Genomic DNA, 25,177 nt, shown 5'->3' on the forward strand with positions numbered 1-25,177 from the left:
CCAATATAGAAGTGTCCAGCCTGACGCCCATGCCACCCGCTCTACCCGCTGATGTCATTTACCAGACCCCCCCAGCACTTTCCACAGAAGTGACACTAGCAAGCAATCCTCCAATGACTCAGGCAAGCTGTCAGGAGCCGGGGATCGGAGGGTGACTTGCAATAGGTATATTAAGTTGCAGCGGCCATTCCTAAATGGTCACACCTAATGGACAGACAGACAGAGGGATTAAGTATAAATCACAGGACTGATTCATAAAAACCATCGGAGAGCGAGAAGGCTCACCGGGGGAGGGGACGGGGGTTTGGGGGGGAGGGGTAAAAGACTACAACATAGGAGAAGACTGCTGAAAAGGACAAGGTGCTAATTGCAGAGCCATGAGGTTACCGCCTCTTTCGCCTGTGATCTGCTGCTTATCGCCATGCACACCAGGGATGTCACTCACTCAAGGAGCCAAAATCTAATGCCAAGTACACACCATACAATTTTCTGTCAGATTTAGCTGCCAGATCGATTATTTCCCACAGGTCTGATCAGAATTGTTAGATTTCCATCGAAGTGAAGGTAACTCAACCGCAAAAGCGATTTGAAAATCGAAAAATCGATCAAAATTCAGATTGGACATGTTGGAAATCTGGCAGGTAAATCTGACACAAAATTGTATAGTATCTAGCATAAAAAATACAGCCCAAGTTGTGGGGAAAAATGTTTATAAAAAGGACAACTATTGAAAACATTTTAAAAATATAAAATACATACCTTGAAAGCATACCTGAAGCAAATCTATATCTAAGAAATCTAAGAAAAAGTCTCATTGTTTCTCAGTATAGGAAGAGTTAAAAAAACAAACAAAAAAAAAAAACAACTTTGCTCATCTATGCAAAAGAGCTTCTCTGAGCTCTTCAACCCACCATGGGTCAGATACAGTCCTGTTTTCTAGAGCACTTAAAGGGACTCCGAGCAGTGCAGAAACTATGAGAAGATGCAGTTTTTTTTTTTTTTTTTTTTTTATATTTTGAATTTGACATTTGAAGCCTAGCGTGTGCAGCTGGGAGGGGTTATCAGGACACAGGACAGTTGGAACTGTGTCTCATGCTCCCTGTCACCTCCTTTCAACCAAAAAGATGGCTGCCCCCATGAATCACAAACATTTGCCTGTTCTTTTAAAACAGGGTGGGTAAAAGATTATATTACCTATCTATTCTAATTAACATAACTAATGCAACTTAATGACAGTATGTTTGTTTAGGCCGAAGTTCCCCTTTAAGGCCCCGTTCACACTGCACGCGTTTCCAGCCGCGTTTTGGAAACGCGCGCTGGTGGCCGACACGCACGACATCAGACATTGCATAGAGTGCACTGTCTGATGTTCACACGGCATGCGTTCCGGACCTGTGCGGTCCGGGAACGCATGCTGCACGCATTTTTTGCCAAAACGCGTGGCTGTCCCATTCACTTTTCAGTGATGGGATCAGCCACGCAACGCATACAAACGTGGATGGCGTGCATTCGTAAGCGTTGCGTTCCACATGCGTGGCCGTCCGCGTTTGTAATGTTAACAGGGCCTAAGAGACAGAGGCCCATATGCAATTACATTGTTTCACCTTTATAGAGAAGATGAAAATTATCTCCCAGGAGATAAACTAAAAACTTCTCCGTAAACTAAAGACTGAGTATTTTGCAATTAAAAATGTACCCAAATGTAGGTGAAAAAGTACTATCAAATTATTTTTTTGCTTGCTGGCGACTTAAAACGCATTTTATGGCAAGTTGGGAAACCTTGTCCTAGGTGATATTTTTACAACTTGTGTGCCGCGACACATTCATGTGACGCGCAGTCTCGGGTATGTGTCGCCCCTCCCATGCGCTCTGCCTCTGCTCCGTGTAATTAGAGCAGGACTACAAGAAAATGGCCACAAACATGGACGTCGGCGGCCATTTTGTTGTAGCCCTGGTCTAATTATACACCGAGCAAAGACAGAGCAGAAAGGGGGGGGGGGGGCGAAGAGACACCTATACTGCAGGCGCCTACATACCTATAATGAGGGCACCTATGCTTGGCTAACTACTTATACTGAGCCCGAGGGCTTTTTTTCTTGGGGGGGGGGACGACACTGTGGCTAAAACACACAGTGTAAATTGCCGTTGCTGTGCGATCATTACAAAATCGGGGGGGGGGGGGGGTGTCACAGAGATCTGAGTATTCGGCATCATGTGTCACAACTTCAAAAAGGTTGGGAACCACTTACCAAGGAGAAAAATCAGGAGAAAAAGTGAATTGCATATGGCCCAGAGTGTGGTTTCTTAACTGCAACTGACAGGACGATGAAATGTTTTATGAGATTCTCCTTTGCTGCTAAAGTTGTATGAATTATCCGTACTACACACCAACCACAGCCCTGCCCCCCACCGTCCAATCACAATAGGAGAGTGCCCATCATTGTGATTGGACGTTGGCCAGGGCTACATGTTCAGTCGTTTGATATGGCCAGCCATCTCCGTGAAAATATCAGATGCCAGCAATGCAAGTGCCAGGGTGTCCTATATAGTAACTTTTAAAAATATTATATACAGTAGAGGTTAAAGTGCGCCGGTAGTGAAAAAAAAGTGCCCTATTTTGATACTTCAGTAGAGAAGCACCTGGATAATACAGAGCCGCACCCCTCGCCACCACCAATCCAGCGCTAGGAGCCCCCAAACCTCTTCAACAAGGGCATGTCGAGAGGTGGGTGTGGCCGCTCTGTCAGTCAAGGGGCGTGGTTTCACAGACCAGGGCGCATCGCACCTGCACAATAGCATGGAGCCACCTGGGCTCAGCTTTTTCTACCAAGTCCAATAAGCTCTGTGCTACTGTGCAGGAGCAAGGTGTCCTGCGCAGTGTGGCCCCGCCGGTTCACAGATGAGAGCCCGATCATGAACTTCCCGGCGCTGGATTGGCGGTCTCCAGGAGGATGTGGGGAACCTCTGCAGGATCCAGAGCCGTCCCTTTTCCGAGGTGTGTAACTTACTCTTTAAGGGCTGGTGCACACCAAAACCCGCTAGCAGATCCGCAAAATGCTAGCAGATTTTTAAACGCTTTTTTTTCTTTTTATGAGGCGTTTTGCTAGCGTTTTGCGGATTGCTGCTGCGGTTTTCAGTATAGTAGATTTCATATATTGTTACAGTAAAGCTGTTACTGAACAGCTTCTGTAACAAAAACGCCTGCAAAACCGCTCTGAAGTGCCGTTTTTCAGAGCGGTTTGCGCTTTTCCTATACTTAACATTGAGGCAGAAACGCATCCGCAATCCAAAAAATGCCTCACCCAGGCATTTTTCGTTTCTGCAAAACGCCTGCCGCTCTGGTGTGCACCACCCCATTGAGATACATTGACCAAGCAGATCCGCAGCCGCAAGCGGATCTGAAAACGCCCAAAAAGCCGCTCGGTGTGCACCAGCCCTTACTGCTATCAATCATGCACAAAGCTCTCTCAAGCCACATAAAATGTATGTGCGCTATTGCGAGCACCCATGCAGTGGTCAGCGCGAGCCCAACGGCAAAAGAGTGGGGAGAAAAAAAAGCCAGCTAAAGTGGACCTGGACGTTTGCACAAGACAAGAAAAATGGAGAGAAATGCACCGTGTATGTTTTTAGACAGTTAAGCCTGATTCCCCCTCATCGTCAAGTAATCACAAGTGTAATTTGATCTCTCAGCTGTCTGCATAGGAATTCAGCAGTCCTCGGCAGACACCGCTAATATGTAAATAACGGGATGTTAGCCTTTTGCTTCTGTGAAAGCAGGAAGTAGACACTGCAGAATTATTGCAGGAGTCCTGTGGGCTGCAACAAAAAGGTTTTTCTGTAAAGGTTATTATGCTGTTTCTTATCTTTTAGAGCAGAAGGGAAGTTCTGTGATCAGTTCCGCTTTAACTGAGACGCAACGCCAACGTCCGTTTCCTCAAACACACATCTCCTAGAACAGAACTGCAATCACTTGTTTGTGACCGATGCCCGGGACAGCTTTTCCCTGCAGCACACTATATGATTACATGTAAAGCACCCATGTATGCTGGGAGAGGAGGAGGGGAACACAAGGTGGAGAGGAATAGGTTGTGCTGTGGTGAGGGGGAGCAGCGCAGGTCTGTGAGGCCTCTGGTAACTGATCTCCCCGTCCTATTCTAAGCCTCCAGGTGTGGACAGGGCGATGCATGGCAGCATTCACAAAGGTCACCGCTAAGCTCTGGCTTGCTGAGGTTCACGGCAATACAGAGCACAGAAGGCAACAGCTTGCAGTCTGATCACCACGTCTGCTTCCCCTGCGAGGAGTTCTTGTGCAGGGCAGGCGGAACAAAAACCCATCATGGGAGCGCTATGAACAATCTTGTACCGCCAGCACTCCCATATCCCTGCACCGCCAGCACTCCCATATCCCTGCACCGCCAGCACTCCCATATCCCTGCACCGCCAGCACTCCCATATCCCTGCACCGCCAGCACTCCCATATCCCTGCAACGCCAGCACTCCCATATCCCTGCAACGCCAGCACTCCCATATCCCTGCAACGCCAGCACTCCCATATCCCTGCAACGCCAGCACTCCCATATCCCTGCACCGCCAGCACTCCCATATCCCTGCACCGCCAGCACTCCCATATCCCTGCACCGCCAGCACTCCCATATCCCTGCACCGCCAGCACTCCCATATCCCTGCACCGCCAGCACTCCCATATCCCTGCACCGCCAGCACTCCCATATCCCTGCACCGCCAGCACTCCCATATCCCTGCACCGCCAGCACTCCCATATCCCTGCACCGCCAGCACTCCCATATCCCTGCACCGCCAGCACTCCCATATCCCTGCACCGCCAACACTCCCATATCCCTGCACCGCCAACACTCCCATCCCCGCACCGCCAGCCCGCCCATCCCCGCCAGCCCGCCCATCCCCACACCGCCAGCCTCCCCATCCCCGCACCGCCAGCCTCCCCATCCCCGCACCGCCAGCCTCCCCATCCCCGCACCGCCAGCCCTCCCATCCCCGCACCGCCAGCCCTCCCATCCCCGCACCGCCAGCCCTCCCATCCCCGCACCGCCAGCCCTCCCATCCCCGCACCGCCAGCCCTCCCATCCCCGCACCGCCAGCACTCCCATCCCCGCACCGCCAGCACTCCCATCCCCGCACCGCCAGCACTCCCATCCCCGCACCGCCAGCACTCCCATCCCCGCACCGCCAGCACTCCCATCCCCGCACCGCCAGCACTCCCATCCCCGCACCGCCAGCCCGCCCATCCCCGCACCGCCAGCCCTCCATCCCCGTACCGCCAGCCCTCCCCATCCCTGTACCGCCAGCCCTCCCCATCCCTGCACCGCCAGCCCTCCCATCCCTGCACCGCCAGCCCTCCCCATCCCTGCACCGCCAGCCCTCCCATCCCTGCACCGCCAGCCCTCCCATCCCTGCACCGCCAGCCCTCCCATCCCTGCACCGCCAGCCCTCCCATCCCTGCACCGCCAGCCCTCCCATCCCTGCGCCGCCAGCCTCCCATCCCTGCGCCGCCAGCCCTCCATCCCTGCGCCGCCAGCCCTCCATCCCTGCGCCGCCAGCCTCCCATCCCTGCGCCGCCAGCCCTCCATCCCTGCGCCGCCAGCCCTCCATCCCTGCGCCGCCAGCCCTCCATCCCTGCGCCGCCAGCCCTCCATCCCTGCGCCGCCAGCCCTCCATCCCTGCGCCGCCAGCCCTCCATCCCTGCGCCGCCAGCCTCCCATCCCTGCGCCGCCAGCCCTCCATCCCTGCGCCGCCAGCCCTCCATCCCTGCGCCGCCAGCCCTCCATCCCTGCGCCGCCAGCCTCCCATCCCTGCGCCGCCAGCCCTCCATCCCTGCGCCGCCAGCCCTCCATCCCTGCGCCGCCAGCCCTCCATCCCTGCACCGCCAGCCCTCCATCCCTGCACCGCCAGCCCTCCATCCCTGCACCGCCAGCCCTCCATCCCTGCACCGCCAGCCCTCCATCCCTGCACCGCCAGCCCTCCATCCCTGCACCGCCAGCCCTCCATCCCTGCACCGCCAGCCCTCCATCCCTGCACCGCCAGCCCTCCATCCCTGCACCGCCAGCCCTCCATCCCTGCACCGCCAGCCCTCCATCCCTGCACCGCCAGCCCTCCATCCCTGAACCGCCAGCCCTCCCATCCCTGAACCGCCAGCCCTCCCATCCTTGTACCGCCAGCCCTACATCCCTGTACCGCCAGCCCTCCATCCCTGTACCGCCAGCCCTCCATCCCTGTACCGCCAGCCTCCCATCCCTGTACCGCCAGCCCTCCATCCCTGTACCGCCAGCCCTCCATCCCTGTACCGCCAGCCCTCCATCCCTGTACCGCCAGCCCTCCATCCCTGTACCGCCAGCCCTCCATCCCTGTACCGCCAGCCTCCCATCCCTGTACCGCCAGCTTCCCATCCCTGTACCGCCAGCCTCCCATCCCTGTGCCGCCAGCCAGGACTATTACTTTAGCAGGGAACACACTGGGCAGAAATGCTAGCGTTGCGTAAAACTTATCGTTTATGCGTATAATGTTAGTCAATGGGCCGCATTTAAAAAATGCATGCGTATGCGCCTTGTAATATGCATTTTTAAAAATGCTGGTTTTGTTGCATATTTTTCAAACCCGCACACAATGAAAGTCAATGGTGTTGCCGAGGTATTGCGTTTTACATGCTAAACAAAAAAAAAAAAAAAAAAAAAAAAAAACCCGTTTTATGATGCATTTCCGCTTCCTGTTGACTTCCTAGTGATTTGCATAACACGCATTAAAAAAGCATACAAAACACTTGTGCGAACTGCAAGAGCATTAAATTGCATGCAAAAGGCAAGAAAAACGCATGTGCGAGAAAAACGCAAACGCACTGAAAATGCACTAAAAATGCCAAAATGCACATGACAGAAAACGAGACCTTTCACGCACTGACAAATGAGCGCCCAGCCTATCTAGGCTGCTGGAAAGGACTTTCATTGGGTCCAGTCCAGAATTTCCAATGTGCCAATTACTGAAGGAGTGTCCTCTATCCTCCTGTCTGACCCAGATTTGTGCTCCTGTAGTCTAATGGTCCATAATCACGGGCTACTTTTGTAGCCTGTCGCTAGCACACGGGAGCGTGGTCGTCGCCAGCTCCCTCCGCATACACACGCGGAAGAGGGATTAGTGAAGCGACGGAAGCTGTCCCCGACGCTCCTCCCCCCCGCTGGAAGCGCCGTGAATTCTTTATTGGTTGCTGTCGCTAGTCCGCATACAGCGCGGACTAGCGACAGTTGCGGCGGTAAATGTCGCCATGCGATTGACCGCTGCCAATCGCCTGGCGACAGCAGCGACGAGCGACGGTTCGGAGTGCGCGCCTCATACTCACGGGCGACCTGTCGCCGCAACACACGTGTGCCACGTGGTTGCGGCGACAATTGTAGCCCGTGAGTATGGGCCATGAGACGCACCAATAAAGCACTAGACTCGCCTCTAAAAGGCAGATCAGGTCGTTTGGGGGCGGAGATCAGCAGGGGTCTAATAGCATCTAATCAGGAGTCAGGCACCCGAGATGGATAGTAGGTGATCAGCTACGACAATAAAAAAAAAAAAATGAAGTGGAACTCTCGCACAGGATAGAAGGAAACCAGAAGGAAACCAGAAATTCACCCTGTATATAAATTTAGAAAGTTTAGCCTGTAATTCCCACTCAACTGTGACTAATCACAGCTGTAATTTGATCTCTCCGCCGTGTCAGCTGGATGCCTCGACAGAGCAGCCAATTTGTAAACACAAGATGTGAATCCATGAAAGCAGGAAGTGGACACTGCAGATTTATTGCAGGATTTGTATCAACTGTAACAAAGAAATGTTTTTATGCTGTTGCTTATCTTTTATAAAGGAAGTTCTGAGCCAGGCATGGGCAAATTTGGCCCTCCAGCTTTTCAGGAACTACAAGTCCCACAATGCAGTGCAGGAGTCTGACAGCCACAGTCATGACTGAAAGGCAAATGCATTGTGGGACTTGTAATTCTGTAACAGCTGGAGGGCCGAGTTTGCCCATGCCTGTTCTGAGCTTAGGTCCACTTTAATGGTTGCTTGGACGTGGGTCAGACAAACTAGGGGTGGCTTGGGCATGGGGTTAGTAGGTCTATTATAGGCTTTTTTATGGGGGAGGGGGGGGGTTGTGTGTTAGGGTTAGGCATTAGGGTGGGGGCGGGTTGTTTTAGGCACTAGGGGTTGAGAGATCAAGTGGCACTGGGAGTCAGTTAGCGTATAGTAAGCCATCAGTTCACAATATATACGCCTAAAAAGGTGCGTACTTACACATAATTACTGTCGCCCACAGGACTTGATCCCACAGGTGGCAGTCTGGGGCAGAGTACTATACAGATGCCTAGAGGCTAGTGACGTGTTCTATTGCTATAGAGCGGGGGAGGGGTGGGACAGAGACGATGGGGGCGGAGCACTCTGGATATCTCGGAGAAGCCAAACACACAATAGATCCTCAGCAGAGGCGGCCCAGAGATCCCTCTAGTGCAGGAGTGTCAAATACAAAGTGGGATGGCACCGAACACTGGGACCTAGCCCCGGGCCAACCTCAATGTCTACTGGTCACCTTCCTCCGTTATAAAGTTCCCAGGTGTCCAATTACTCCTCTCCAACTCCTATACAGTTCCCTGGTTATTAGTGGTCCTCTTTCCTCCCGTAGACAGTTCCCTGGTGTCTAGTGGCCCTCTATACAGTTCCCTAGTGTCTAGTGGCCCTCCTCCCTCCCCTATACAGTTCCCTGGTGTCTAGTGGCCCTCCCCTATACAGTTCCCTGGTGTCTAGTGGCCCTCCTCCCTCCCCTATACAGTTCCCTGGTGTCTAGTGGCCCTCCTCCCTCCCCTATACAGTTCCCTGGTGTCTAGTGGTCCTCCTCCCTCCCCTATACAGTTCCCTAGTGTTTAGCGCTTTCCTCTGTCCTTGCCCCATATGGATTCCCTGGTGGTCTAGAGTGGGCCAAACATAATGTAATGTGGGGAAACCACTTGAGGGCAAATTTAATGGCTCTGAGGGACAGATTTGGCCCGCGGGCCGGAGTTTGACATGTATGCTCTAGTGTGTGTACGGGGCTTGAGGGCCCATTTCCACTTATGCGGTGCGAATCGCAGCGGTAAAAATTCACATGCGGATGCGAATTTTGCATGTGGGTCTATGCGAATTTTCATGCAAATTTTCATGTGAATTCGCACGCATGACGCTGTATGCGAATTTAACCATGGCAGTGCATGTGAGCTTTTCCATTGCTTCCAGGCGAATTCGCATGAAAATTCGCATACCAAAACCGCATGCAAATTCCCTATTAAATACATTGTATGCGAATAGCATAGCGGTATGCGAATTCTGATGGCTCTGCCGTGCAGATTTTTTCTGCATAGAAAACCGCTCAGAAATCCTGACATGTGGAAACAGTCTCATCCACTTGTATGGTCTATGCGAATCTACATGCAGGAAACGCATGCAGATTCGCTCTAGTGAAAACGGGCCCTTAGCGTTACCTCTAAAGATGATCAATGAGATGCAAGTAATTCCTCCTTGCATTCAAATTCCATGTAGATGATATGCAGCTTGTACTTGGACCAATAAAAATGGACAGGAAGTTATTCTAAGGGTAAGCTGCATATCATTTACATGAAATTTGAAGGCAAGGAGGAATGTTTTGCATCTCATTAAACAGCACCTATAAAGTGTTCCCTAGTGGCTGCAGCTGAAGCGTTTTGAGTCTGCCAGGAGTAAAGTGCAATATAAAATGTTATTTGTCTTGTATGTACACTAGAGCTACTGTCACTGCAACTTGCTTGTGCCTCTCCTGCTGCCTGCAAACGGATGTGTGTGAAAGCATTACAGATCCACTCTGTTATCGACACATCAAGCCTTAACTGACCAGTGTTCCCTGCAGTCAATGCCTTTTTAGTTCCTGTTCACATTACAGGTCAGACCTGATGTGCAAATAAGGCTACTTACACACCAAGACGTTGCGTTTTAGGGGACGTTATGGTCGCATAACGTGCCCCTAACGCAACGCATGGTGGTGTTGAAGTTGGACGTCAGATTGAGCTGCGTTATGCAGCTCTCAAAGCAGCCGCTCCAGGTTAGTGATAGGAAGCCCGGATCTTTTTAAGGATTCAGATCATTTGAATCGGATCATTGAAAAGATCCGGATCTTTGAACCGAATCGTTTGAATCATTTTACTAGGGAAGCAGACTGGCGGTGAAATGACTAGCAGAACAGGACTTTCCCTGCACTGTACATTCTGTATGTTCTTGTTTCTTACAGACAGACATCCACTGTGAACTGAATCGTTCATTGTGGTGATCCGGATCTTTTTTGTGAGTCGAATCATCCGGATCAAATGAATGATTCGTTCATGATCCGGACAACACTACAGTCCCACCAAGAGTCACCACAGTGCAGTGAATATTCATTAGCTATGTGGCTGGCCGCGAGGAGGAGGGGAGACCTCCTCCTCCAACATTACTGAGCATGTGCAAACAGTCTAACGTGGCTTAGCCCAGTAGAACGTACAGCATGCAGCACTTTGTTTAAACGTGCTATCTAACGCAACGTATGCACTGTGAACAGCAATATTGATTTTTACAGTGCTGTGAGTTAGGCTGCGTTACTGGCTGCTGTAACGTGGGACTTTAACGTCTCACTGTGAAAAAGGATGACAGAGGTCAGTACATACTCAAATGGCCATAGCTTCATTCATACCTTGCGTCCCTCAGTCAAAATACCTTGCACTACCCCTTCTTCCACACTTGGCAACTACTCTATTCTGTGCTTGCTATTGGAGCTCCCAGGACACCCCGCCCCATACAGGACCGGCAAGGCGGCAGTATCACAGACTGTCCAAGATTACATTTCCCAGACTATATCCTGTAATCTAGCCACAGGTGGGCTTCAAACCATCACAGCGTGACTAAGAAGAACGCAATTATTACCGCCGCTCTAAAAATGTCAAGTATGCTTCAAAAACGCCACTTGAATCATCTTTCATAATGACATAACGCAGCCACCCTGAGACTCGAACACGCTGCAGTTTAATTTATACACAGCAGTGTGCGATCACCAGGAATATAAATTCATTCGGCTGCACAGACATACTGCGGCCAGCAGGTGGCAGATTATGAGGCTTCTGTCTCTTTCAGGTACAGTGCTGACCATAATTATTCATACCTCTGGCAAATTTTGACTTAGTTACTTTTATTCAACCAGCAAGTAATTTTTTTTATTTTTTTTTTGACAGGAAAGGACATAGGAGTCTCCCAAAAGATAATAAGACGATGTACAAGAGGTATTATAGACCGAGCTGTTCTAAGGCATCCCAATTACCCTGATGAATTGGGAACAGCTGTTTTAATCAACTCAACAGGTGAAAGACAGCAGCTCTCTGCAGTTGCTTTGTAGACACTCATGGCTAAGACAAAGGAGCTCAGTGAGGACCTGCGGCTGCGCATTGTGGCTGCTCACAAGTCAAGAAAGAAAAAAAAATTTTAAGTTCCAGTGGCTACAGTGCAAAGTATTATTAAAAAATACAAGATGTTCCGCACTGTGTTAAATCTCAGAGGATGTGGTTGGAAGCCAAAAGTGACACTTGTGCTGGCCAGGAGGATAGTGAGAGGTGAAAAAGAATCCAAGGATCACCACCAAGGCCATCCTGGTGAATCTGGGCTCTGCTGGTGTCATTGTCTCAAGGCAGACAATCCAACAGACACTGCTGGGTTCCACTGATACAGAACAAGGAGGACACCATTTCACCAAATAAGGCACACAAAAGCTTGCTTGGCCTTTGCAAATGCTCATCTGGACAAAGAAGACGACTTCTGGTCTTCTGTATTATGGTCAGATGAAACAAAAATTGAATTGTTTGGTCACAATGATGTTTCCTTCATTTGGCATAAAAAAAGGAGATGCCTTCAACCCAAAGAACACCATCCCCACTGTCAAACATGGTGGTGGGAGCCTAATGCTTTGGGGGTATTTTTCAGCCAATGGACCAGGGACCTAACCACAGTAAACTACACCATGAAAAAAGAGCAATACATGAGGATTCTCAACTACAACATCAGGCAGTCTGCAGAGAAACTTGGCCTTGGGCACCAGTGGACATTTCAGCAGGATGATGACCCAAAACACACAGTAAAAGTGGTGAAGAAATGGTTAGCAGACAACAACATGAATGTTTTGGAGTGGCCCAGTCAGAGTCCTGACTTGAATCCAATTGAGAATCTGTGGAGGGAGCTAAAGATCAGGGTGATGGCAAGAAGACCCTCCAACCTGAAAGATTTGGAGCTCATTGCTAAAGATGAATGGGCAAAAATACCTGTGGAGACCTGCAATTATAGGAAGTGTTTGATTGCTGTAATAGCCAATGGTGGCTTTTCTATTGAGTATTGAAAAGGGTATGAATACATTTTGGACTGGACATGTTTTGCTAAATGTAAATACAAGCTGAGAAATGTGTTTTTTCCCACAATAATGCCTCTTGTACATCGTCTTATCTTTTGGGAGACACCTATATCATTTCCCTTCAAAAAAAAAAATACTTGCAGGTTGAATAAAAGTAACTAAGTCAAAATTTGCCAGGGGTATGAATAATTATGGGCAGCACTGTATATTCAGCAGCAGGTGAACTACAAATCACACAGGGCAAATAGCAATACATTCTGTGTGAAGTTAGAAAAATCGGAAACTACAGATAAAACGCAATCCAATGCCGCCAAATATACAGCTGAAGGACTATGCAATCAATAATGGAGTATGAATTGGATATATGGTTGTCTGTGCACTTGGCAAGCTGTCTAAATAGATGTAGGAATTGGAACATTTCCCCAGATTTTTCTACCTCTCCCCTCACCCCACACTGCTCGAGTGCTAGTTTATGCTGTGTCCATGGCAACACTATGTGCGTTGTCTAAACGCACTCCCAAGACAAAACAGATTCAGTTTTAAAAAGGAACTTTAATCAAGGATAGAACTTAGCAGATATCCACTTTCCCACAAGAAATATTTTCCTTCTCTGAAATAGATCATCAGGACAGGAGGCTCTGTATGGCTGATATTGTGGTGAAACCCCTCCCACGGTGACATGACCATGGTCCTGACACTGCTGTCTGTGAATCTCATTGCATTGTGGGAAATAATGGCCGTTTCCAACTGCCAAGCAAGCAATATCTCCCTCTGTGCATAGAACTCTCAGTGACGAACATTCCGTACAGATCACCTGGGAGAACTAAAGATGAGGAAAGATTTTACAATGGGCAAACACTGTTTAATTAAAATGATTTATAAGGGAATATTGTAAAACAATCAATTTTTATTATGTTATTTTCACTACAGTTACTCTTTAATTGGGACGTTTTCACTTCCGTCGTTGCAGCGTACAACTCGCTGCTGCTCGCATTTTTACTGCACAACGGATGTGCAGCAGTCTATCACATGCATTGCATCTGTGTCACGACAGACCCGCTGCATTAGAATTTGACACAGTCCAATGTAAAGATGATAGAATTTTTACAATGTATTATTTACTAAGGTAAATAGACTATATTTGGGATAAAAACAGATACTGTATCTAAATGTATTTTTGCTATTCCCGACACACTAATAAGCGGTGTGGGAACGTAGCCTTTCCATTTTCAGATTGCAGATGAGAACAGAAGCAGCTGAGAACATTGAAAAAAAAATAATGATTGAAGCTATGAACAACAGGCATAAATAAGTTACCGTACATGTCGGACTATAAGACGCTCCTGACCATAAGACCCATCTAGGTTTATAGGACAAAAACCAGGGGGGGGGGGGGGCAGAATGTGTATGTGTAGATATAGATCGATAGATATACAGTGGAGGAAATAATTATTTGACCCCTCACTGATTTTGTAAGTTTGTCCAATTACAAAGAAATGAAGTCTCAGAACAGTATAATTTCAATGGTAGGTTTATTTTAACAGTGGCAGATAGCACATCAAAAGGAAAATCGAAAAAATAACCTTAAATAAAAGATAGCAACTGATTTGCATTTTATTGAGTGAAATAAGTTTTTGAACCCTCTAACAATAAAAGACTTAATACTTAGTGGAAAAACCCTTGTTTGCAAGCACAGAGGTCAAACGTTTCTTGTAATTGATGACCAAGTTTGCACACATTTTAGGAGGAATGTTGGTCCACTCCTCTTTGCAGATCATCTCTAAATCCCTAAGGTTTCGAGGCTGTCTCTGTGCAACTCTGAGCTTGAGCTTCCTCCATAGGTTTTCTATTGGATTAAGGTCCGGAGACTGACTAGGCCACTCCATGACCTTAATGTGCTTCTTCTTGAGCCACTCCTTTGTTGCCTTTGCTGTATGTTTTGGGTCATTGTCGTGCTGGAACACCCATCCACGACCCATTTTCAGTTTCCTGGCAGAGGGAAGGAGGTTGTCGTTCAGGATTTCACGATACATGGCTCCGTCCATTTTCCCGTTAATGCGATTAAGTTGTCCTGTGCCCTTAGCAGAAAAAAACCCCCAAAGCAAAATGTTTCCACCCCCATGCTTGACGGTGGGGACGGTGTTTTGGGGGTCATAGGCAGCATTTTTCTTCCTCCAAACACAGCGAGTTGAGTTAATGCCAAAGAGCTCTATTTTGGTCTCATCAGACCACAGCACCTTCTCCCAGTCACTCACAGAATCATTCAGGTGTTCATTGGCAAACTTCAGACAGGCCTGCACATGTGCCTTCTTGAGCAGGGGGACCTTGCGAGCCCTGCAGGATTTTAATCCATTGTGGTGTAATGTGTTTCCAATGGTTTTCTTGGTGACTGTGGTCCCTGCTAATTTGAGGTCATTCACTAACTCCTCCCGTGTAGTTCTGGATGCTTTTTCACCTTTCTCAGAGCCATTGACACCCCACGAGGTGAGATCTTGCGTGGAGCCCCAGAGCGAGGTCGATTGATGGTCATTTTGTGCTCTTTCCATTTTCGAACAATCGCACCAACAGTTGTCACCTTCTTTCCCAGCTTCTTGCTAATGGTTTTGTAGCCCATTCCAGCCTTGTGCAGGTCTACAATTTTGTCTCTGACATCCTTGGACAGCTCTTTGGTCTTTCCCATGTTGGAGAGTTTGGAGTCTGCTTGATTGATTGATTCTGTGGACAGGTGTCTTTTATACAGGTGACTAGTTAAGACAGGTGTCCTTAATGAGGGTGACTAATTGAGTAGAAGTGTCTAACCACTCTGTGGGAGCCAAAACTCTCAGGGCCCGTTTCCACTATCACGAATTCGCATGCGTTGCCCGCATGCGAATTCGCATAGCCAGTGCAAGTGGATGGGACGGTTTCCACTTGTGCGTTTCCCCGCACGTTTTTCTGTGCAGAAAAAATCTGCAGGGTAGGGCCCTCAGAATTCGCCTGCGTGTGGAATGCAGGCGAATCGCACGCAATGTATTTAATAGGGAAATCGCATGTGTTTTCCCCATGCGTTTTTTGCCGCGATTTCGCATAGTTACCCATGTTAATTCACACAGGCAGTGACATGGTTAAAATCGCATCACCCGTACCTATGCGAAATCGCATGCGAAATCGCGGCAAAAAACGCATGCGGAATCGCACCCGCATGCGATTTGCCTGCGGTGATTCGCCGATGATTCCGCAACGCTATAGTGGAAACGGGCCCTTAAGGCTCATACAGACATCAGACCATAGTCTTTTGAAAATGAAAGATCACAGACCAATCTTACCACCCTTCATGTAGTATGAGAGCCATACTCTACACAGTCTTTTCTATGGAGCTGATCTCCCCATCAGAAAAAATCTTTGCAAGATGCTGCACACAAAGATGCTGTACAGACACAAAAGATCAGTATCTGCAAAAGATCTGTTCCTGCCAAAAATCCATTCCTGCAAATTGCAATGATATGTGTGTATGATGATCTGCAGATCATCATACACACATGATTTAACTGACCTTCATCTGCAGATCAAGCAATCATCTGCAGATCTGAAAATCCATCCTGGTGGATCTGATCTGCAGATGAATGTCAGTTAAATCATGTGTGTATGATGATCTGCAGATCTCATAGACTATCATTGCAATTTGCAGGAACAGATCTTTGGCAGGAACAGATCTTTTGCAGATACTGATCTTTTGTGTCTGTACAGCATCTGTGTGTGCAGCATCTTGCAAAGATTTCTGTCTGATGTGGAGTTCAGCTCCATAGAAAAGACTGTGTAGAGTATGGCTCTCATACTACATGAAGGGTGGTAAGATTGGTCTGTGATCTTTCATTTTCAAAAGACTATGGTCTGATGTGTGTATGTGGCCTTATTGGTTGGTAGGGGTTCAAAAACTTATTTCACTCAATGAAATGCAAATTAGTTGCTATCTTTTATTTAAAGTTATTTTTTCGATTTTCCTTTTGATGTGCTATCTGCCACTGTTAAAATAAACCTACCATTGAAATTATACTGTTCTGAGACTTTTCATTTCTTTGTCATTGGACAAACTTACAAAATGAGTAAGGGGTCAAATAATTATTTCCTCCACTGTACATACACACACATATATAAAAAAAAACTTGGTGCATCCATGGTTAAGGGGCATCTTGTGGATTATGCCCCCTTAGTACCTCATGCCCATTGTAACTTTTTTGTCTCCCTGTGTCCTCCTCTGTCCCCCTATGTGTGCCCATTGTGTCCTCTATGTCCCTTTGTGTCCCCCGTTTGCCCGTGTCCTCTGCATGGGCACAGTACAGGGAGTCCCCAACATTGCAGCGGGTTGGAGGTTGGTATTGGCAGGCGATCACAAGTCAGGAACTCCCTGCATTTGAACAATCAGACACAGTGACTTTTCAGTAAGTGCACAGTAGTCCACTTGTTGCAGGCCAGCATGTGGTGGCTGCACTTGTTACGGGGCAGCCCACTACAGCTGCACTTGTTATAGAGGACCACATAGCGGCAGCACCAGTTATAGGCGAGACATGACAGCTGCACCTGTTATACAAGGGGGTATTCTAGGAGGCTGTACAACTGGCAGGGGGTACATGAAGGCTGCAGGAGTACAACAAAACCCACACAGCAAGCATTACAACAATGTGACATCATGGAGGAGAAAATGGGGAAGGTGTAGCCACACTGGGATGGGGGGGGGGGCAATTTCCAGGTGTCTTGAGCAAAGAGAAAAATGGGTGTGTCATCTGCCACAAGCACGGAGTTACACCTTAAATGGATACCACCTGACCCTCGCCAAGCACATGGCAGAAGATCAGGTGACACCTGGAGACCCCTACGCCCTTCTCTAATGGAGATACACCACTACTCAGAGCCAGGGTTGTGGAGGCGGAGCAATTTTTGAGTACCTGGAGTTAGAGTCTGGAGGAAATGCACCGACTCCTAATTTAAACTGTAATTAAAATAGAAAATATGATAAAATGTTCTATTTCTCAGATCATAGTCATCATAATTTATATATACAGTAATAGCTGTGCTTAGTCTACAAAAATGAAATAAACCAATCAAAAAATAGTTACTTGTGCGGCTTCAATAAAGCAGTCTCTGTATTTTTAAAGTAATATATGATTGTGACTGTAGATATGTGTACACAGGAATCTTATATACCACCTGGATCTTCTGCTATGAGTCCTGGTAATTCAGCCAGTCAGCGCTGTTCGGCCGCATGCCGCTTCCACAGCCAGGAACATTCTGCACCTGCGCAATAATGCTGCGCAGGTGTAGTACGCTCCCAGCGGCGGAGTGTGTGCATGCGCACTACACCTGACTGGCTCAAGTACCTGGACTCATAGTAGAAGATCCAGGTGGCGGAGGAGGACAGCGAGGGACAGATTAGCCTGAAGGGGGCTGGAGGAAGCCCCAGGTATATATAAAAAAAACCTTGAATTTCATCTGTCTCAGGTTTACTTTGTTACACAGTAGTACTATACTCTACATATGCACTCCCCACAGAGCTGCAGGGAATCCACTGAGAATGCTGTGCACATTGAACACAGAGGTGTTGTCTATCACCCATAAACCTGGTTCAGATTGTGCATGAAGAATGTGTAATAGAGGAAGAATCTCCTCATTCCCCTGCAGAGTACCTGCACATCACTGTTACATGTACCCACAGTTACATTGCCTAGGGCCTGATAGATGTTCTTTGTTCCTGTCTTCTACAAGTACTCTTACCAAAGACTAGTTTTAGTCTATGACTAAAAGTATAAGAGGCAGAAGATAAGCCGGCTAGCCAGGTAACTGGTATTGTTTAAAAGGGAATAAATATGGCAGCCTCCATATTCCTCTCAGTTCAGTTGCATTTTAAAATTCATAAGCATTGGCCGTTAAGAGATGAATTTCATGTTACATACTTTCAATCAACAAAATTTTAATATGTAAATTAGAGGAGTCGGAGTCGAGGAGTCTGAGGAATCCTAACCTGAGGAGTCGGAGTATTTTTGTACCGACTCCATAGCCCTGCTCAGAGCTGGACAGGGCCCTCTCTGGGTATCCCCTTTGCCAGGTCCTGAGTGCTGCACTTCAGATCTGCACTGTGTGGCACTGAGGGTCTTCTGTCGTAATAGATACAGGAGTCACAACCTGTAGATGTCCCACGGCCTGCCAGCCCCATCCGTGACACTAAAAGGGCGACAGCTGGGAATGGGAAGTCTGTCACATGAGCAAAACGCTCTCATTCCCAGCTGTCAGCCATTGACAATACCATGAAGCGTGCCAACAATCCAGGGATTGGCTCCAGTCTCATGGCGCCTCATCAGTGAATCAGATATTAGATTCTGGGGAAAGACCCAATTAGATCTAAAGATGAGAACATCTAATAATAGAAACCTGCATCAACACCATTGAGGCATATGAAAATGTCAGTGATGTAGTTCTAACACCAATAGGATCACAGCATTCTTGAGTAGAAAACCCAGAAATTCCAATGTGGGGGCGTAAGAATTGGCAGCCATGTTGACAGAAATGTACATCCCACTCCACTAGAGGGCACTGTGCCTCATTTCATCTTGAATAATGTGCTCAGTACAGACTCATGTGTTCCAACACTGACCTCTAGTGGCCGGAGGAAGCAGGTGCTGAATTCTATCAGTAGCTCCAGAAAATGTGGTCAGCCACAAAAAGGATGGAGTAGCAGTAGTAGTTTGGTTGACAAAAAGTGGGTGCGGCCAAAAGAGCGCAGAGCCACATTCAAACGCACCCCCACGCCCTTCCCAAGCAGCTTTACAGTACCATCAAATTACCCCCCCCCCCCCCCCCCTTCCCATAAAGACAGAAAGAATTCCAGCTTGCATGTAAATATGTTAACGGTCACTGGACCTATTGGTTTTAGGGCCTATTTCCACTAATTCTGCACTAGTTTTCCTGGATCCAGATTTCTGGATGTGGCCATTTAGGGCTCGTTTGCACTATGGAGAATTCGCGTGCATCAGCCACACGATTTCGCATACGCAATGTATTTGAATGTGCCTGTTTCCATAAAAAGGCATTTTCGAGAACACTTTTTTGCGCGTTGTCGCGTGTGCATGTCAATAGTGATGAATGACGGTGCGAAAATTTCAAGAAAAAATTGCTTACGCATGCGAATTCCCATAAAAAAAAAAAACGTCCACAAACATGACTTCACGGGCAGAAAATGGCATACGAATTTGCACGCTTGTAGTGGAAACAAGCCAAAGCAGGGCTGTGGAGTCGGTACCAAAATTATCTGCCTCTTCAGTTTATGAAGCCACCGACTCAGATTCCAGGTACCCAAAAATTGCTCCGACTCCTCGGCTCTGACTCCACTGCCCTGCCAGAAAGTATCAAATTGGTCCAATTTCAAGATTGCTAAAATGTGCATTCAAACTGGTACTACTGACACCTCACTGACCAGGTCTATGAGTCAGTAAGACATTAGGGTATGCATAGCACTCGTTAGGCTTACGGTTGAACTCTTGCATTGGAAAGAAGGAAAACAGAGGAATGCACCCTGTATGTATTTAGTATTTAGAGAGTTTAGCCTGTTTAATTCCCCCTCATTTGCATCTAATCACAAGTTGTCATCTGATCTCTCCCCTGTGTCACAGAGATGGCAGATACGCTCATTTGAAAGCACAGGATGTTACAATATGTCTGCTTCCATGAATCAGGAAGTAGACACGCAGCAGATTTATTGCAGGATTTGTATCAGCTGTAACAAAAATGTTTTTGTTTAAAGAATATTATGCTGTTGCACATCTTTTAGCGCAGAGAGGACATTCTGAGTTTAGGTCTGCTTTAAAGCAATGATTCATAGAAACTAATCAAGTCAACACTCCAATAAAGTCTTTACTGGGGGAGGGGGATCAAAAGTGCACACCAGCATTTCAGGCCACCACAGGAACGCTGAATCAGTGACTAATCTTTCCAATGTCCCCAAATAGCATCCCACCTCTCCACTCACCCCCACGCACTGATCCTTCACTGACTGACAACCTGTGACTGCCCACTGTAACCACAGGGATAAACCCCGATCTGCAGAGTCACACCAGACGATCTCTGCATCTCTATCCAGTGACAGTCAGGCAGGGACACCGCTCTCCCAGAGATGTCACAGCTTCTAACTGACCTCCCCTGACCTGTCCAATCCCTTTATCTTTTTAAAGTGGACCTGAACTCAGAACTTCCTCTCTGCTGTGAAAGATAACGGCATAACCACCTTTAGGCCACTTTTCCATGGACTGTTGAACTGTGTGCTCAGCAAGCAGTTACTAGGCAGCAACAAGCAGATACCAGGCAGCAGTGAGCAGTTGTGAGAGTTTGAGAAGCATTTCACTACCTATCAGTCCGTGGAAAAGAGGCCTAAAAGAAAAACATTGCTAAGGCTTTGTTCCCATTGCTTTCTGTCCGTTGGCCGGTTTTTAAAGCGTATTTTTGTTTAATTTCTCTGCGTTGGACGGTTGTTTTTCTTAAGTGCTTTTCTAAACACTTTTGCAGAGCGATTGCATTTTTAACTTACTGACGTCAGTCAGGAAGTGAACTCTGATCCGGAAAATAAGAAATACAATGTATTCCTAAAAATGCGAACGCAATCTCTGCACAAAGCGGTTTTGTGAGCGTTTTGCGTCTTTCCTATACCTTCCATTGAGGAGGAATCGCCTCAAAAATGGCCCAAGCACCGCTTAGCTGAGCGGAAACGAACCGCTCAGATGTGAACTCCCTCATAGGGAATCATGGCACAAGCTCTTTCAGGGAGATTTTGAAAATCAAAAATGTACAGAGTATATAGTCGTGACTGTCCTCAGAGGAGCTCACAATCTAATGTCTATTATAGTCATACCCAACCATGATCTAAGGTGACGTTTTGTGTAGAACCAATTGACTTGTATGTTTTTGGGATATAGGAGGAAACCGAAGTGCTTGGAGGAGGCCCAAATAAATGCATAACATACAAACTCCGTGCAGATAGTGTCCTGGCCCAGATCTGAACCAAAGACCACAGAGCTGCAGGTGCCGCATACTATCCACTAGGCCACATGCCAACGTTAGAAAAGTAATTGAGCCAATGTGATAGCAGAAGTTCAGCCATATTTGTCAAGTGCTTGTCCACAGATGCTGAGGGTAGGTTGGTAACTGATTGCATAGGAGTTTGTGCTGCTAAAATCTGCCATTCGAACACGCACACATATTGTACAGACTCCAGGTGGCTTTGTGGCCGTTTGACCATCCGATTAACCTCCCTGGCGGTACGCAGTTTTAGAGGTTGCGTCCACGGGAGGATTTTTTTAAAAATAAAAGTTGCGCTATATGTGTAAGCTAGCACTTTGCTAGCTGATTATGTCCCCCAAGCCCCCCCGACACCGCTCTGATCCCCCCAATCGCCGCCGACAATAATTTACCCGTCCGCGCTCCCGCGAGAGCCGCAACTTCACAATCCAGCTTCACTCGTCGCTATGGCGACAATCGGACATAACGTCATGCGCAGTGCCGATCCTCCCCATAGCGAAGCCTGGAGCTGAAGGCTGCTGCTACGCCATTGCGGGATCCCTGGCGGGCACGTATTATGGCGGTGATCGGGGCGATTGGTGGGGACCGAAGGCACTTGGGAGACATAATTATCTAGCAAAGTGCTAGCTGAAGAATCTAGTGCAATTTTTAGTTTAAACAATCATCCCGGGCCATGTGATCCCCTGCGGCGGCTAGCCCGACATTGTGGAGGGAGGTTAAGACATTGCAAAACGAGACAACAACAACAAAAAAAAAAGAAAGAAAGATCATGAGATAATGGATACTTACTGTGCAATTGGTTAATGTTGTCTGATCAACCATGAGCCTGCAGGTCAGCATCTTTACTGCTGGCAGAAATGAAAATCCTACCTCCCCCCCCCCAAAAAAAAAAAACCTAGCACCAACTGCTGTTAACTATAAACACACCCACTAATAAAGTTATTAAACTACAGCATGCAAACAGACACACACTTATATGAATGTCTGCTCTTAAAGCAAGCCGGCATGGGTGTGGGGGGCACACAGACATAAAAACAACCTCAGGAAGTGGCCAGCCTCTTTAATGATGGCATACTTCTACTTTAAGACACGGCCCCACCCTGCAGCATCCCTGGGAAAATGTATTTCCTTAACCTCTATACACATCCCTATAACCATGGCTTGGTAACCGTCCAACGTGTCAGTGTGGAGAGGGAGGGTTGAGCGCAGATTCTCATGACACACGGCTCGCAATAAGGCCTGTATCACACAAGCAGCTGTCACTGGTGGCCAGGACCTAGAGGAGACAAGCTGCTCAAAGCCCAAACTCATCCTAGCGACTGGCGGCAGGATGCCCTGTCACTACATTACTGGAGCTGACTGCCACACTGACTCATTACTGCGAGTGGCATCGCTGGCATCAGTGTGCCCTGTCACTGCATTACTGGAGCTGACTGCCACACTGACTCATTACTGCGAGTGGCATCGCTGGCATCAGTGTGCCCTGTCACTGCATTACTGGAGCTGACTGCCACACTGACTCATTACTGCGACTGGCATCAGTATGCCCTGTCACTACATTACTGGAGCTGACTGCTACACTGACTCATTACTGCGACTGGCATCGCTGGCATCAGTATGCCCTGTCACTGCATTACGGGAGCTGACTGCTACACTGACTCATTACTGCGACTGGCATTGCTGGCATCAGTATGCCCTGTCACTGCATTACTGGAGCTGACTGCCACACTGACTCATTACTGCGACTGGCATCAGGATGCCCTGTCACTACATTACTGGAGCTGACTGCTACACTGACTCATTACTGCGACTGGCATCGCTGGCATCAGGATGCCCTGTCACTACATTACTGGAGCTGACTGCTACACTGACTCATTACTGCGACTGGCATCGCTGGCATCAGTATGCCCTGTCACTGCATTACTGGAGCTGACTGCTACACTGACTCATTACTGCGACTGGCATCAGTGTGCCCTGTCACTGCATTACTGGAGCTGACTGCTACACTGACTCATTACTGCGAGTGGCATCGCTGGCATCAGGATGCCCTGTCACTGCATTACTGGAGCTGACTGCTACACTGACTCATTACTGCGACTGGCATCGCTGGCATCAGGATGCCCTGTCACTACATTACTGGAGCTGACTGCTACACTGACTCATTACTGCGAGTGGCATCGCTGGCATCAGTGTGCCCTGTCATTACTGGAGCTGACTGCTACACTGACTCATTACTGCGACTGGCATCGCTGGCATCAGTATGCCCTGTCACTGCATTACTGGAGCTGACTGCTACACTGACTCATTACTGCGACTGGCATCAGTGTGCCCTGTCACTGCATTACTGGAGCTGACTGCTACACTGACTCATTACTGCGAGTGGCATCGCTGGCATCAGGATGCCCTGTCACTGCATTACTGGAGCTGACTGCTACACTGACTCATTACTGCGACTGGCATCGCTGGCATCAGGATGCCCTGTCACTACATTACTGGAGCTGACTGCTACACTGACTCATTACTGCGAGTGACCTCGCTGGCATCAGTGTGCCCTGTCACTACATTACTGGAGCTGACTGCTACACTGACTCATTACTGCGAGTGGCATCGCTGGCATCAGTATGCCCTGTCACTACATTACTGGAGCTGACTGCTACACTGACTCATTACTGCGAGTGGCATCGCTGGCATCAGTATGCCCTGTCACTACATTACTGGACCTGACTGCTACACTGACTCATTACTGCGACTGGCATCGCTGGCATCAGTATGCCCTGTCACTACATTACTGGAGCTGACTGCTACACTGACTCATTACTGCGAGTGACCTCGCTGGCATCAGTGTGCCCTGTCACTACATTACTGGAGCTGACTGCTACACTGACTCATTACTGCGAGTGGCATCGCTGGCATCAGTATGCCCTGTCACTACATTACTGGAGCTGACTGCTACACTGACTCATTACTGCGAGTGGCATCGCTGGCATCAGTATGCCCTGTCACTACATTACTGGAGCTGACTGCTACACTGACTCATTACTGCGACTGGCATCGCTGGCACAGCGGCATGTCACTACATTACTGCCAGCTGACTGCCACACTGACTCATTACTGCGAGTGGCATCGCTGGCATCAGTATGCCCTGTCACTACATTACTGGAGCTGACTGCTACACTGACTCATTACTGCGACTGGCATCAGTGTGCCCTGTCACTGCATTACTGGAGCTGACTGCTACACTGACTCATTACTGCGAGTGGCATCGCTGGCATCAGGATGCCCTGTCACTGCATTACTGGAGCTGACTGCTACACTGACTCATTACTGCGACTGGCATCAGTGTGCCCTGTCACTGCATTACTGGAGCTGACTGCTACACTGACTCATTACTGCGAGTGGCATCACTGGCATCAGGATGCCCTGTCACTGCATTACTGGAGCTGACTGCTACACTGACTCATTACTGCGACTGGCATCGCTGGCATCAGGATGCCCTGTCACTACATTACTGGAGCTGACTGCTACACTGACTCATTACTGCGAGTGGCATCGCTGGCATCAGTATGCCCTGTCACTACATTACTGGAGCTGACTGCTACACTGACTCATTACTGCGACTGGCATCGCTGGCATCAGTATGCCCTGTCACTACATTACTGGAGCTGACTGCTACACTGACTCATTACTGCGAGTGGCATCGCT

The 25,177-nt window shown here is 48.3% G+C and overlaps 1 protein-coding gene across 5 annotated transcripts in view; it reads right to left on the reverse strand.

Annotated features, from left to right (window-relative positions):
- The window catches only part of PACSIN3 (protein kinase C and casein kinase substrate in neurons 3), a 156,762-nt gene that overhangs the window by 57,629 nt on the left and 73,956 nt on the right, over positions 1-25,177 (reverse strand). The window lies entirely within an intron of this gene.

This window comes from Hyperolius riggenbachi, chromosome 11 (genome assembly GCF_040937935.1).
Source record: "Hyperolius riggenbachi isolate aHypRig1 chromosome 11, aHypRig1.pri, whole genome shotgun sequence".
NCBI classification, from domain to species: Eukaryota; Metazoa; Chordata; class Amphibia; order Anura; family Hyperoliidae; genus Hyperolius; species Hyperolius riggenbachi.